Source organism: Henckelia pumila, chromosome 3, assembly GCF_033568475.1.
Source record: "Henckelia pumila isolate YLH828 chromosome 3, ASM3356847v2, whole genome shotgun sequence".
NCBI classification, from domain to species: Eukaryota; Viridiplantae; Streptophyta; class Magnoliopsida; order Lamiales; family Gesneriaceae; genus Henckelia; species Henckelia pumila.
The window spans coordinates 15,922,844-15,936,698 of NC_133122.1; positions in this window are offsets into that span (position 1 = coordinate 15,922,844).

The following is a 13,855-nucleotide window of genomic DNA, read 5'->3' on the forward strand; positions in this document are numbered from 1 at the left end:
ACAAGAACCAATAGATTTTGGTTAGCGTACAGTACGGTCCCTTCATCCAAATATCCCGATCGAATCAACAACCATTAGTAAATCGAGAGTCGTTCTAGATTCGATAACTATGCAACGCATCTTGAAGATCAAATAGTGACATCGCATGTGCTACTAAGAAACCATTTCTTAAAACACATCATGTACTCTGGCCAGAGATTCGTCACACTAATATCTCCTCAGATTGCATAGGATATCCACACTCGCAAGTATGTGGTGAATCCTTGACAACAAAGCATCGACTCCTATATGTGTCGTAACTGTACCCAATCCCGACACCTGATGACCCCAATAGAGTCGGTAAACGAGTCAAAGCACAGTACTAACATATAAAGTCTCAATGATGTTTCAAGTAGTAAGGACTAATGGTGTACAACAAAAACCGCGGACTTTATCCACTCGATAAGTGATAACCACTTGGAAAGTCCGGATAGGGTAGTTCGATCATTCATCGTATGAATATCCATTTGCATGCTTCGAACATCTCTATGTTCCTTACCAATAAAACGTGGTACTCTGCATCGCAAATGCTAGTCTCAAACTCGAGCGATCCTTATCCTTATTAACGGACGGCTCAATCGACTAGGAACTGTTTAGAATATACAGTGACTATAAGATGTGTTTCATGATAGACATCCCTATGTTCTACCACATCTTACATACACTATAGTATATTCAAGGTCTTTATCAAAACAACAATAGTATATCACAATATAACAATATGAAGAAAGATAAAGTCATTGCCATTAATAAAAGTGTAAATTATATTAAACAAAAGATTGTTTATACAAAGAGTCATCAAAGCCCTTAGTCACAAGTTGGCTCACCGGGCACCCACTCTTTCAATCTCCCACTTGCCCTAAAGCCAATTAGTCATACTACGTAGACCCATTGCTTCGCGATGTTTGTCAAATAATGGTCCTGGCAAGGGCTTAGTAAGTGGATCAGCGATATTGTCTGCAGAGGCCACTCTCTCGACAGTGATGTCTCCTCTTTCCACGATCTCCCGGATGATGTGGTATTTCCTCAGTACGTGTTTGGATCTTTGATGAGACCTTGGTTCCTTTGCCTGAGCAACGGCACCTGTGTTGACACAGTACACCGGGACTGGACCAACAACTTCCGGAATAACGCCCAACTCTTGGACGAAATTCCTCATCCAAACGGCCTCTTTAGCAGCAGCTGATGCTGCAATGTATTCTGCCTCAGTGGTGGAATCCGCTGTGGTGTCCTGCTTGGAACTCTTCCAAGAGACAGCACTGCCATTGAGCATGAGCACAAATCCAGAGGTTGACTTCGAGTCATCCACGTCACTTTGGAAGCTAGAGTCGATATAGCCTTCCAATTTCAGTTCTCTTCCTCCATATACCATGAACATATTATTAGTCCTTCGTAAGTACTTAAGAATGTCCTTCACGGCTTTCCAATGCATTTGACCGGGATTAGCTTGATATCTGCTCGTGACACTCAGAGCAAATGCTACATCCGGTCTGGTAGATATCATCCCATACATGATACTACCTATGGCTGACGCTTATGATACATGTGTCATTTTCTCTATCTCTTCATCAGTCTTGGGACACATAGACTTGGATAGAGAAACTCCATGACACATAGGTAGATGTCCTCTCTTGGACCCATCCATTGAAAACCGTTTCAATATGGTGTCGATGTAGGTTGCTTGAGTGATTCCTATCATTCTCTTAGATCTATCTCTATAGATCTGTATCCCTAGAATATAGGATGCCTCACCCAAATCTTTCATCGAGAATCTACCTGATAACCATATCTTTGTTGACTGCAACATCCCTACATCATTCCCAATGAGTAGGATGTCATCAACATAAAGTACTAAGAATGTCACAGCATCCTTAACTATTTTTTTGTACACGCATGGTTCCTCCGGGTTCTTGATGAAACCAAAATCCTTTATTGTTTCATCAAATTTCTGGTTCCAACTTCTTGATGCTTGTTTTAGACCATAGATTAATCTCTGAAGCTTGCATACCTTATGCTCGCTTCCCATGGATGTGTATCCCTCAGGCTGCGTCATATAGATCTCTTCCTTAATGTTTCCATTAAGAAATGCAGTCTTCACATCCATTTGCCATATCTCATAGTCATACCAAGAAGCTATGGCAATAAGGATTCTTATGGACTTGAACATTGCAACTGGTGAAAAAGTTTCATCATAGTCAACTCCTTGTCTTTGAGTATAACCTTTCGCCACCAATCGCGCCTTGTAGGTCAATACCTTACCATCAGGCCCAAGCTTTCTCTTGTAGATCCATTTACACCCTATTGGAACAATTCCATCGGGAGGATCTACTAAAGACCAAACTTGGTTTGAATGCATCGAGTCTATTTCCGACTGCATTGCTTCAAGCCATAAATTAGAATCCGCATCAGAAATTGCTTCCTTGAAGTTTCTTGGATCACATCCAACGTCGGGTTCATCTTGATCCCCTTCAAGAAGAAGACCATATCGAATAGGAGGTCTAGAAGTCCTCTCGGATCTTCTAAGTATAGGCGTGTCCATCATTGGTTCCTGAGGTGTAGGATCATTATTTTGTATTTCGGGTTCTTCTCGAATTTCTTCGAGTTCCATCATCTCGCCTTTCTTATCCAATAAGAACTCCTTCTCCAAGAAGGTGGCATTCCTTGAAACCAACACCTTTGTTTCAGCAGGATGATAGAAATAATATCCGATTGAATTCTTCGGATACCCTACAAAATAACATAAGGTGGATCGACTATCCAACTTATCTCCCACTGTCTGCTTCACGTAAGCAGGACATCCCCAAATCCTCAAGTACGAATACTTAGGAGCTTTGCCATTCCATAACTCGTATGGTGTTTTATCCACTGCTTTAGTGTGGACGTTGTTCAACAACAATACCGCCGTTTCAAGCGCATAGCCCCAAAACGAAGGTGGAAGCTCAGTGAAGCTCATCATGGATCGAACCATGTCCAACAAAGTTCGATTACGACGCTCCGATACACCATTCAGCTGAGGTGTCATAGGAGGAGTCCACTGAGAGAGAATCTCATTCTCTTTCAGATAGTCCAAAAACTCGGTACTCAAGTATTCTCCACCTCGATCCGATCGAAGTGCTTTAATACTTTTACCTAGCTTGTTTTCTACTTCAGCCTTGAATTCTTTGAACTTTTCAAATGCTTCAGACTTATATTTCATTAAATATAAATACCCATACCTAGAATAATCATCAGTAAAGGTAATGAAGTAGGTGTGGCCATATTGAGTACCAATTCTAAATGGACCACAAACATCTGTATGGATCAAATCCAACAGATTTTGACTACGCTCAGGTTTCCCCTTAAAAGGAGATTTAGTCATTTTTTCTTTCAGGCAGGACTCACAAGTAGGTAGAGAGTTAATATCAGACATATCAAACATGCCCTCTCCCACTAGCTTGTTCATCCTCCTTGAGGAAATATGACCTAGCCTAGCATGCCAAAGGTTTGCCGGGTTTTGACTATCGATTTTCCTTTTGTTTGTTGTTACCGGTTTATCAACATAATTTATTGGAACGTCTTTTAATTTTAAGTTATATAGATCGTTTTCAAGTTGTCCATTTCCAATCAAACATTCATTCTTGTAAATATTGCAAATCTCATTCACAAAATTGCAAGAATAACCATCTCTATCAAGCATAGAAACAGAAATAATGTTTTTAATTAAATCTGGAACAAATAAAATGTCTCTCAAAAGTAACTTAAAATCGTTCTGCAAAATTAAATAAACGTCTCCTACAGCTTTAGCTTCAACTCTAGAACCATTTTCGAGCCTCAGCTGGGTCTCACCCATTCTAAGCTTGCGACTTCTTGTCATCACCTGCAAATCATTGCAAATGTGAGATCCACATCCGGTATCCAATACCCAAGAAGTAGTATTAAGTGAAACATTTATTTCAATATAGAACATACCCTTCGCAGTTCGCAACTGCTCTAGATATTCCTTGCAGTTACGTTTCCAATGACCGGGCTTCTTGCAGTAATGGCAAACATCCTTGGACTTTTCCATGTTTGAAGCCTTTGTCTTGTACTTCTTCTCGGGTTCGGTTTTCTTGGGTGGGGCAGAACGTTTCTTACCCTTTGTACTTGGCCCCTTCTTAGCAGAAGAAGAGGAGCCCACCAAGAAAGCTGGTTTATCCTTCTTTAAAGTGGATTCATATGTTACAAGCATATTGACCATCTCTTCAAGGGAGACCTCTATCTTGTTCATATTGAAATTTACCACAAATCCGTCAAACGAAGAAGGAAGAGATAGAAGTAATAAGTCCACGTTGAGTTCATGCTCCAACACCAAATCAAGCGTTACCAACTTCTGTATGAGCCAAATCACTCGTACCCCATGATCACGGACCGAAGTCCCTTCACGCATGCGACACGTCATTAGCTCTTTTACAGTAGCGAACCTTTCAGCTCTCGATTGAGCCCCAAAAAGTTCCTTGAGTTGTACGTGAATGTCAACAGCATTCACGGTATCCTCAAATCGCATCTGGAGTTCATCAGACATCGAGGCTTGCATATAGCATTTGGCCTTGATATCATGGTCCCACCATGTATCAAGTTTGGCCAATTCTTCCGGACTTACATCAACTGGTGCTTCCTTCGGAGGAGATTTTTCTAACACGTAGAGCATATTCTTCGAAGTCAAGACAATCTTCAACTTACGGAACCATTCCGTATAGTTTGCGCCAGTCAATTTATTTTGTTCGAGGATAGAGAAAAGTGGATTACGCGAATTCATCTTTATGAAATACTGAAAAGAAACAGACAATTATCAGTGATTGTTTAATTAATTTACTAAGACATAAAATAGGCGAAATTTATTTTATGAATCTCACTCCCACTATTTTAACGATTTCACTACCCTCTAGTGAAAACGGGAAACTATTTTCCTTAGTGGGAACATGGAGTCCAATTGACAAACTATGGTCCCGAATAATATCAGCCAACCATAATTTTCAAAAGGTAGAGTCCAATTGCTTCCAAAGCAACCTCCACGTTTTTACCTCATGTCCAATAAGGGCCCAATAATATGACGCCGTTTATTGTGACATGTCAAGATGACCCATCAATATTAAGTTGTGATGGACGGTCGCCATGTGGATCCCCCAATAATATGAGCCGATCCCATGGGAGTTCCACCCAACTTACAACATGTGTCGATCCAATGTACAGCTTTCCGACGAACGGGCCCCCCCAATAATATGAGCCGGACCGTATCCGCGGATAGCATCTCATACATTGATCGTTGATGGAAGGTAGGAACATTTAAACAATTTTAAATTTACTTTATTTATCTTGATATCAATTTTAAATCATATTTAAAATGAGGGATTTTAATTTTGAAAATTTGTCTCATCATTAGAAATTTGTATGCTTGCGGGATTCATACAATTTTGTCTAAAACATGCATACAACTATAATATCATATATTATATAGGATGATCGATTCCATTTCTAATCGACCCGTGGTTGCCAATCACGAGTCTAAGTCCAATCCTAGGTAATATGCAGGTATGCAATGCAATCCTATTACATTGAGCTTCCAATTTACATTTCTTCAGTCTTTATTATCTGCTGGGCCCACCTCCGTCTTCAAATATTCATCTCCCACTAAGTCTAATGTATTTACAATAAATAACCATGACAAGTAGGGGATACATTTTAAGGGGTGGGAACGGGCCATAAACCGGGCAATTAAATTTAAAAGGATAAAATCATATTCCATATATAAAATCTTATTTTACATACAAAATTATATTTTATCTTTTTATCAAATAAAATCATATTTTACATATAAAATCCAATTTTATACAAAAAATCATATTTTACTCAATATTTCCATAAGATCATATCTTATCATCAATTGTACCAAAAATAATTAATTTCATAAAATATGATTTAACGGATAAAATCTATAAATTTTCCAAAAATTCAAATTTATCCAAAAATCAATTTTAAAATTTTCGGACTCGAACAATTCGATCCGATGCCTCGTGGACCAATCAAAAACAATTTTCGATCGGACCAAAAATAGAATTTTAACATATTAAAATTTTAATTTTAAAATTAAAAAATTAATTTTTCGCGGGCCGCCCGGGACACTCCCGGGCAGCCCGCGCCCCAAAGGGGCTCGGGCCAGGCAGCGACCCAATCGATGCCCCCCGGGCAGCGATCCAATCGCTGCCCGTGTTTTGCCCGAAAAAAAAAAAATTATTTTTAAAAAAATTTATTTTGTTTCAAAAACCGAGGCTTAAAAATTTTTGTACAATCGATTAATTTAATCGCTTGATCTGAGCAACCTGGCTCTGATACCACTGTTGGAGAACGGTGATCAGATCAATCAGAATTGATACCCGGTGCAGCGGAAGTTTAAAATTTTTATATGGAACGATTCCATAATGGGTATCAAAACTTTACGATTAAATTGTGTGTGTAAAAATTAAATAATAATTATAAATTTTTACCTCCAATCTCGAATCGAGATTATGGACACCAACAGATTACTCTGCTCTTGTTGTATATCCCTGGAACTGATGGACGAACTGTTCTTCAATCAGGTCCACGAACAAAGATTTAATCCCTCTGATAGATTGCACTAGAAAATCTATCAGAAGTTTCTACGAAGAGAATTAACGAATTTGATCCGTTAAACCAGACTGCAAATTCAAAATTCACAGGCTGGATTTTTCCCGAGCAGAGGGGAGGGGGCGGCCACTTTTAGAGAGAAAACTAGGGTTTTCAAAAATTGTGACCTCTGTTGTGTAATTTCTGTACTGCAATAACTTATTTATAATTTGGGCTGCTAACAGCTTAGGGCCCATTAGTCATAAGTTCAAGCCTGACAAGCAAAGCCCGCATGTTCAGAAATTAATATAAAATTCATCGTGACTCAGATTGATAAACCAATTTCACCAATGTTCACAGAAACCATTTCTGCACTTTTAAAGTCAAGATAAATTTTTCTGAATCCGAATTCAGTGATTTCCAAAAATGCACATCCCTATGTCATTTTAGGAAATCTTACTCCTCTACTCTTAAATAAGAAATCCCACTTCTTTGTTCATTAAATTTAACTCTTTAAATTTAACTATCTCAACGGGGATTAAAAATCCATTACTTTGTGTGACCCTCAATGGTTCAGGGATACAGCTAGCCATGGGCTCACAACTCCTTGTGACTCGGAACAACAATTTCCGACTTGCCCATCGAATCATGGTAAGAGCGCCTAGCAACATCGTCCCATGATTCCCTAGGTATCACTAATAGTGCCTACAAGAACCAATAGATTTTGGTTAGCGTACAGTACGGTCCCTTCATCCAAATATCCCGATCGAATTAACAACCATTGGTAAATCGAGAGTCGTTCTAGATTCGATAACTATGCAACGCATCTTGAAGATCAAATAGTGACATCGCATGTGCTACTAAGAAACCATTTCTTAAAACACATCATGTACTCTGGCCAGAGATTCGTCACACTAATATCTCCTCAGATTGCATAGGATATCCACACTCGCAAGTATGTGGTGAATCCTTGACAACAAAGCATCGACTCCTATATGTGTCGTAACTGTACCCAATCCCAACACCTGATGACCCCAATAGAGTCGGTAAACGAGTCAAAGCACAGTACTAGCATATAGAGTCTCAATGATGTTTCAAGTAGTAAGGACTAATGGTGTACAACCAAAACCGCGGACTTTATCCACTCGATAAGTGATAACCACTTGGAAAATCCGGATAGGGTAGTTCGATCATTCATCGTATGAATATCCATTTGCATGCTTCGAACATCTCTATGTTCCTTACCAATGAAACGTGGTACTCTGCATCGCAAATGCTAGTCTCAAACTCGAGCGATCCTTATCCTTATTAACGGACGGCTCAATCGACTAGGAACTGTTTAGAATATACAATGACTATAAGATGTGTTTCATGATAGACATCCCCATGTTCTACCACATCTTACATACACTATAGTATATTCAAGGTCTTTATCAAAACAACAATAGTATATCACAATATAACAATATGAAGAAAGATAAAGTCATTGCCATTAATAAAAGTGTAAATTATATTAAACAAAAGATTGTTTATACAAAGAGTCATCAAAGCCCTTAGCCACAAGTTGGCTCACCGGGCACCCACTCTTTCAATCATAGCATGCAAAAGAATTCTTGTGATTTAGTCTCATCATGAGGTATTTTTGTAGATGGCAAATCGTGATAACCAGGGTTCTCATGGCAGTATTGGTGGGCGTTGGGGTGATGCCGACCGAGAGCATCGTCGAGAACGGAGTCATCGTCATCATGACGACGAGCGTTTCATTGTGCGTCGATTCTTAGCTATGGGTCCTAAGCCCTTAGTTGGAGGTGAGTCTCCGGAGGATGCGGAAAATTGGTTAGACCGCATGGAGACGACTTTTCAGACTTTTCACTGCACCGAGGAGCAGAAGATGGAGACCCTTGGCTATCTTCTGGATGGGCGAGCCCGTAGGTGGTGGAGGTTTACTTCTGCACCTTTTATTGTGGCGAGAGGAGTGGCCACCTAGGCCGAGTTCCGCACAGCTTTCCAAAAGCGATATTTTCCTCCTGCACTCCGTCAGTCGAAGGCAGGCGAGCTACTGAGTCTGCGACAGGGAGCCATGTCTATCGATGAGTATCAGCAGAGGTTCTTTGATCTGCTATCCTATTGCCCCGAGATTGCTGATAGCTCAGAGATGAAGTATAATCTGTTTCTTCAGGGCCTTAAACCTGAGATCCATGACCGTGTGGCAGTTGGCGACGACATGTCCTACGAGGGTTTGGTGAGCCGTTGTCACCAGGCGGAGGACAGCATTCGGCGGAACAGGTCTTTCCCTCAGTCGAGGCCTGCTAGTTCTTTGGGACCCCGTGCCCAATCTTTCAAGAAGTCTGGATCTACTTCTTCCTCTGGTTCTGGAGGTGTTGTCCGTTTTGGTAAGAAGGACAAGTGTGATCACCGTGGGAAGAACCATACATCCGACAAGTGCCGTAGAGCTTCTGGAGCTTGTTTCCATTGTGGAGAGACTGGTCATATCCGGAGAGATTGTCCACTATCTGGGGAAGGCGGTTCTGGATCTGGTTCAGGATCTGGTTCTCAGGCCACCGTACAGCAGAGGTCGCAGGGACAGTCTGCTGGGAGTTCTCATTTGAGGCCACGAGCTTCTGGCTAGGTTTTTGCCCTGAGACATGATCAGGCAGTGGAGGAGAATGAGAAAGTCATCGCAGGTACATTTTTGCTTTATGGTATACCTGCTCTTGTACTTATTGACACTGGTGCATCTCATTCCTTCATTTTTGCACGTTTTGTTAAGAGGCATAAGTTACCATGCATTGCACTAGACGTAGTGATGTCTGTTTTTACTCCGACGGGGGTTGCCCTTTAGAGTTCGAAGGGAACATTCTGTTAGTGAATCTCATGGTCCTGGCGATGGACGACTTTGATTGCATTCTGGGAATAGATATGTTGACTACCTATCGAGCTTCAGTGGACTGCTATCAGAGATTAGTACGCTTTCATTCGGAGGGGAGTGAGAGTTGGTTTTTCTATGGTGAGGGAGCACGACCCCCGATGCCTTTAGTATCAGCTTTGAGAGCCTGTCGAGCTCTAGAGTCTGGCGGGGAAGGCTACCTTATCTATGCAGTTGATTTGTCCGCTGAGAGTATTGGGATAGAGAGCATTCCTGTTGTGGATGAATTTCCAGATGTATTTCCTGATGAGATTCCGGGTTTTCCTCCTGCTAGAGAAGTCGAGTTTGGCATAGAGTTGATGCCGGGTACTTCGTCTATTTCTAGAGCACCATATCATCTGGCTCCATCATAGATGCGTGAGTTGAAAAATCAGCTACAAGATCTTTTGGACAAGGGGTACATTCGTCCTAGTGTATCTCCTTGGGGAGCTCCTGTTCTCTTTGTGAAGAAAAAGGATGGGTCGATGCGGTTGTGCATTGACATCGGCAGCTGAATCGAGTCACTGTTAAGAACAAGTATCCGTTGCCTCGTATTGATGACTTGTTTGATCAGCTGCAGGGCACGTCACTTTACTCCAAGATTGACTTGAGATCTGGGTATCATCAGTTGAGAGTCCGTGATCAGGACGTAGCCAAGACTGCATTCCGTACTCGCTATGGGCATTACGAGTTTCTAGTAATGCCATTTGGTTTGACTAATGCCCCGGCTATATTCATGGATCTGATGAACCGTGTTTTCAGGGAGTATTTGGACAAGTTTGTCGTGGTCTTCATTGACGACATCTTAGTGTATTCGCATAATATGGAAGAGCATGTTTCTCACTTGCGGTTGATACTGCAGACTCTTCGGGATGAGCAGTTGTACGCCAAGCTGAGCAAGTGTGAGTTATGGATGGATCGAGTGGTCTTTCTTGGCCATATCATATCCAGGGAAGGGATTTCTGTTGATCCAAGCAAGATTGAAGCGGTACTTAATTGGTCGCGTTCGACGACAGTTGCTGAGATCCGTAGTTTTCTGGGTCTAGCAGGGTATTATCGTCGCTTCATTCTGAACTTCTCTCAGTTAGCTCGACCGTTAATGCAACTTACCCGCAAGAGTGTGGATTTCGAATGGTCCTCCGAGTGTGAGGAGAATTTCTGTGAGCTTCGACGGCGGTTGACTTCTGTGCCGGTGTTGGCATTACCGTCAGGATCTGGAGGGTATGTGGTATACACTGATGCTTCTCTTCAGGGGTTAGGTTGTGTTCTGACTCAGAATGGGCATGTGATCGCATACGCTTCTAGACAGCTGAAGCTTCATGAGGACAACTATCCAGTCCATGATTTGGAGTTAGCAGCCATTGTGTTCGCTTTGAAGATCTGGCGTCATTATCTGTATGGCAAGAAATTTGAGATCTTCACCGACCATAAGAGTCTCAAGTATTTCTTCACTCAGGCGGAGTTGAACATAAGGTAGAGACGTTGGATGGACTTGCTTAAGGACTATGATTGCGAGATTAAGTACCATCCGGGAGCTGCTAATCTCACTGCTGATGCTTTGAGTCGAAAGGTGCGACTATCCGCACTTCAGACTTGTTCGATGTCTAGTGCGATCAGTGACTGTTGTACTTCAGGTTATACCTTCAAGCATAAGAAAGGTATGCAGAGTATCCAGATGTTTGTGATATTATCTGAGCCAGCTTTGTATTTGCGGATCCGAGATGCTCAGATGACTGATTTGAAAACCCAGCGTTTAGCTCGTCTAGCTAACGAGGGTAGCTCGTCTGGATTTCATTATCAGTCAGATGGCTTTCTGTGTTTGTCTGGTAGGTTTGTGATTCCGCAGGATGAAGAGTTGCGAGAGGAGATTTTGTCTCAGGCACATCGCACTAAGTTGAGTATTCATCCTGGAAGCAACAAGATGTACAAGGATCTACGTACTCGTTTCTGGTGGAAGGATATGAAACGCAGTGTTTATCAGTTTGTTTCGAGATGTTTGGTGTGTCAACAGGTCAAGGCAGAGCACCGACGACCTGGAGGATTGCTTCACAGTCTGCCTATTCCTGAATGAAAATGGGAGTTTATCACAATGGACTTTGTGACCCATTTGCCAGTATCCTCGAGGAACTGTGATGCTATTTGGGTTGTGGTGGACCGACTCACCAAGTCAGCGCATTTCATTGCCTATAGCCGAGAGTACTCTGTGGATCGCATGGCACGGATGTACATTCAGGAGATCGTTCGACTTCATGGAGTGCCTGTGAGCATTGTCAGCGATCGGGACCCCAAGTTCACTTCTAGATTCTGGGGGAGTGTTCAGCGTGCGATGGGTACTACTCTCAGTTTGAGTACTGCCTATCATCCGGAGACTGATGGTCAGTCAGAGCGTACTATCCGTACTTTGGAGGATATGCTTAGAGCGTGCGTCATGGATTTTGGTTCAGCCTGGAAGGATCATTTGCCGTTGATCGAGTTCGCGTACAACAACAGCTATCATACTAGTATTGGGATGGCACCTTTTGAGGCGTTGTACGGGCGACGTTGTCGTACTCCACTCTTCTGGGAAGAAGTGGGGGAGAGACAGGCTGAGGGACCGGAGCTTATCCAGTAGGCGGTAGACATTGTCGATCAGATCAAGAAACAGATTAAGACTACACAGGATCGTCAGCCCAGCTATGCTAATATCAAGCGTAGGCCTTTGCAGTTCGATGTCGGGGAAAAAGTGTTTCTGAGAGTATCACCTTTCCGCAAGATTCTCAGATTTGGCCTTAAGGGCAAGTTGTCTCCTAGGTTTATCGGTCCGTTTGAGAATCTGGAGAGCATTGGCGATTTGGCTTATCGACTAGCTTTGCCACCGCATCTATCTAGTATTCACGACGTGTTCCACGTATCTCTATTGCGACGGTATGTAGCGGATGAATCTCATATTCTGCAGCGGTCTGAGGTTCAGGTGAACAAGGATTTGACCTGTGTTGAGAAACCTATTCGTATCCTGGATTATAAGAATAAGGTTTTGCGGAACAAAGTCATTCCTTTGGTTTTAGTTCAGTGGCAGCGCCGAGGCACTGAAGAAGCTACTTGGGAGCTTGAGGACAGGATGCATGAAGACCATCCTGAGTTGTTTTGATTACATTCTTAAGTTGTATTCAGTTGCAAACTCTGTAAACGTTTGATTTGAATAAAGAATGTTTCTGATTTCTGTATTGCATTCAGTACTTAAGATCTGATTTCGAGGACGAAATATCTTAAGTGGGGGAGAATGTAGTAGCCCGTACCCTAATTGAGTAATTAAAGGATTAATGCTAATTAAATAAATTGGGTATCGGACGGATCGGAAGCTCCGAAGGCACGATCGGAAGCTCCGAACAGGATCGGAAGCTCTGATGAGCGATCGAAGTCACCGATATTATTATGTCATCCATGACGTGTGGTTGGATCGGAAGCTCCGATCACCCCTATCCGAAGTCAACAAGTGATATTTTGACACGTGGCAGATCAGAATCTTTGGAAGCTCCGATGGCAGGATCGGACGTTCCGATCGAGGTTCGAACGTTCCGATCAAGGATCGGAAGTTCCGATCGTTGTCTATAAATAGAGGTCCGAGGCTTCATTTCTAATTTCCAATTCCGAGTATTTCCCTCTCCTTTCTAGTCTATTCGAGTTGTTCTAGCCTTCCTAGGCTTGACCCGGCGGTCAACGAGGCGTTTGGTAGTCGTAGCGGAGTTGTGCCCAAGTTCTGGAGGCATCGACATCAAAGGGCTAACGACGGACGATGGTATAGCTTTTGCTTCCTATAAATATTTAGGAGTATGCAATAGCTTAGTTAAGGCTTTTAGAGCACTTTAATGATAGTAGTATCATTTGGTAGTGTAGAGCAGACTATAGGCGTGGACCTAGAGTTGGTAGAGCTTGCACTGATTTGAGGTACGAAAGTACTGTTTGAGATATCCTGACTGAGTATGCATGTATTATGTGACTGCATGGTTTATATGTCATTGATTTATGCTGCATTCATTTGCATATTGAGCTATCTCCTTCGAGATATCTGTTAGTAGGGTTTTTCCCTATCCTGTTAGTGGTTGGACTTCCATCGATTTGGGTCCGGAATATCCACTGGTATTATGGTATGGGAGCCACCTCCTGAAGCGACGGCACAGCGTGCTACATACCAGGGCCCGGTCTGTCTCTGTTATCTGATCCTTGACCTCGAGTTTTTAGGGAGTTCACTTTGCATGCATGTATACTCATACTCTCGTACTGAGCGTTTTATGCTCACGTCTCGTACTCTGTGTTTCTGGACACCCTATTCCA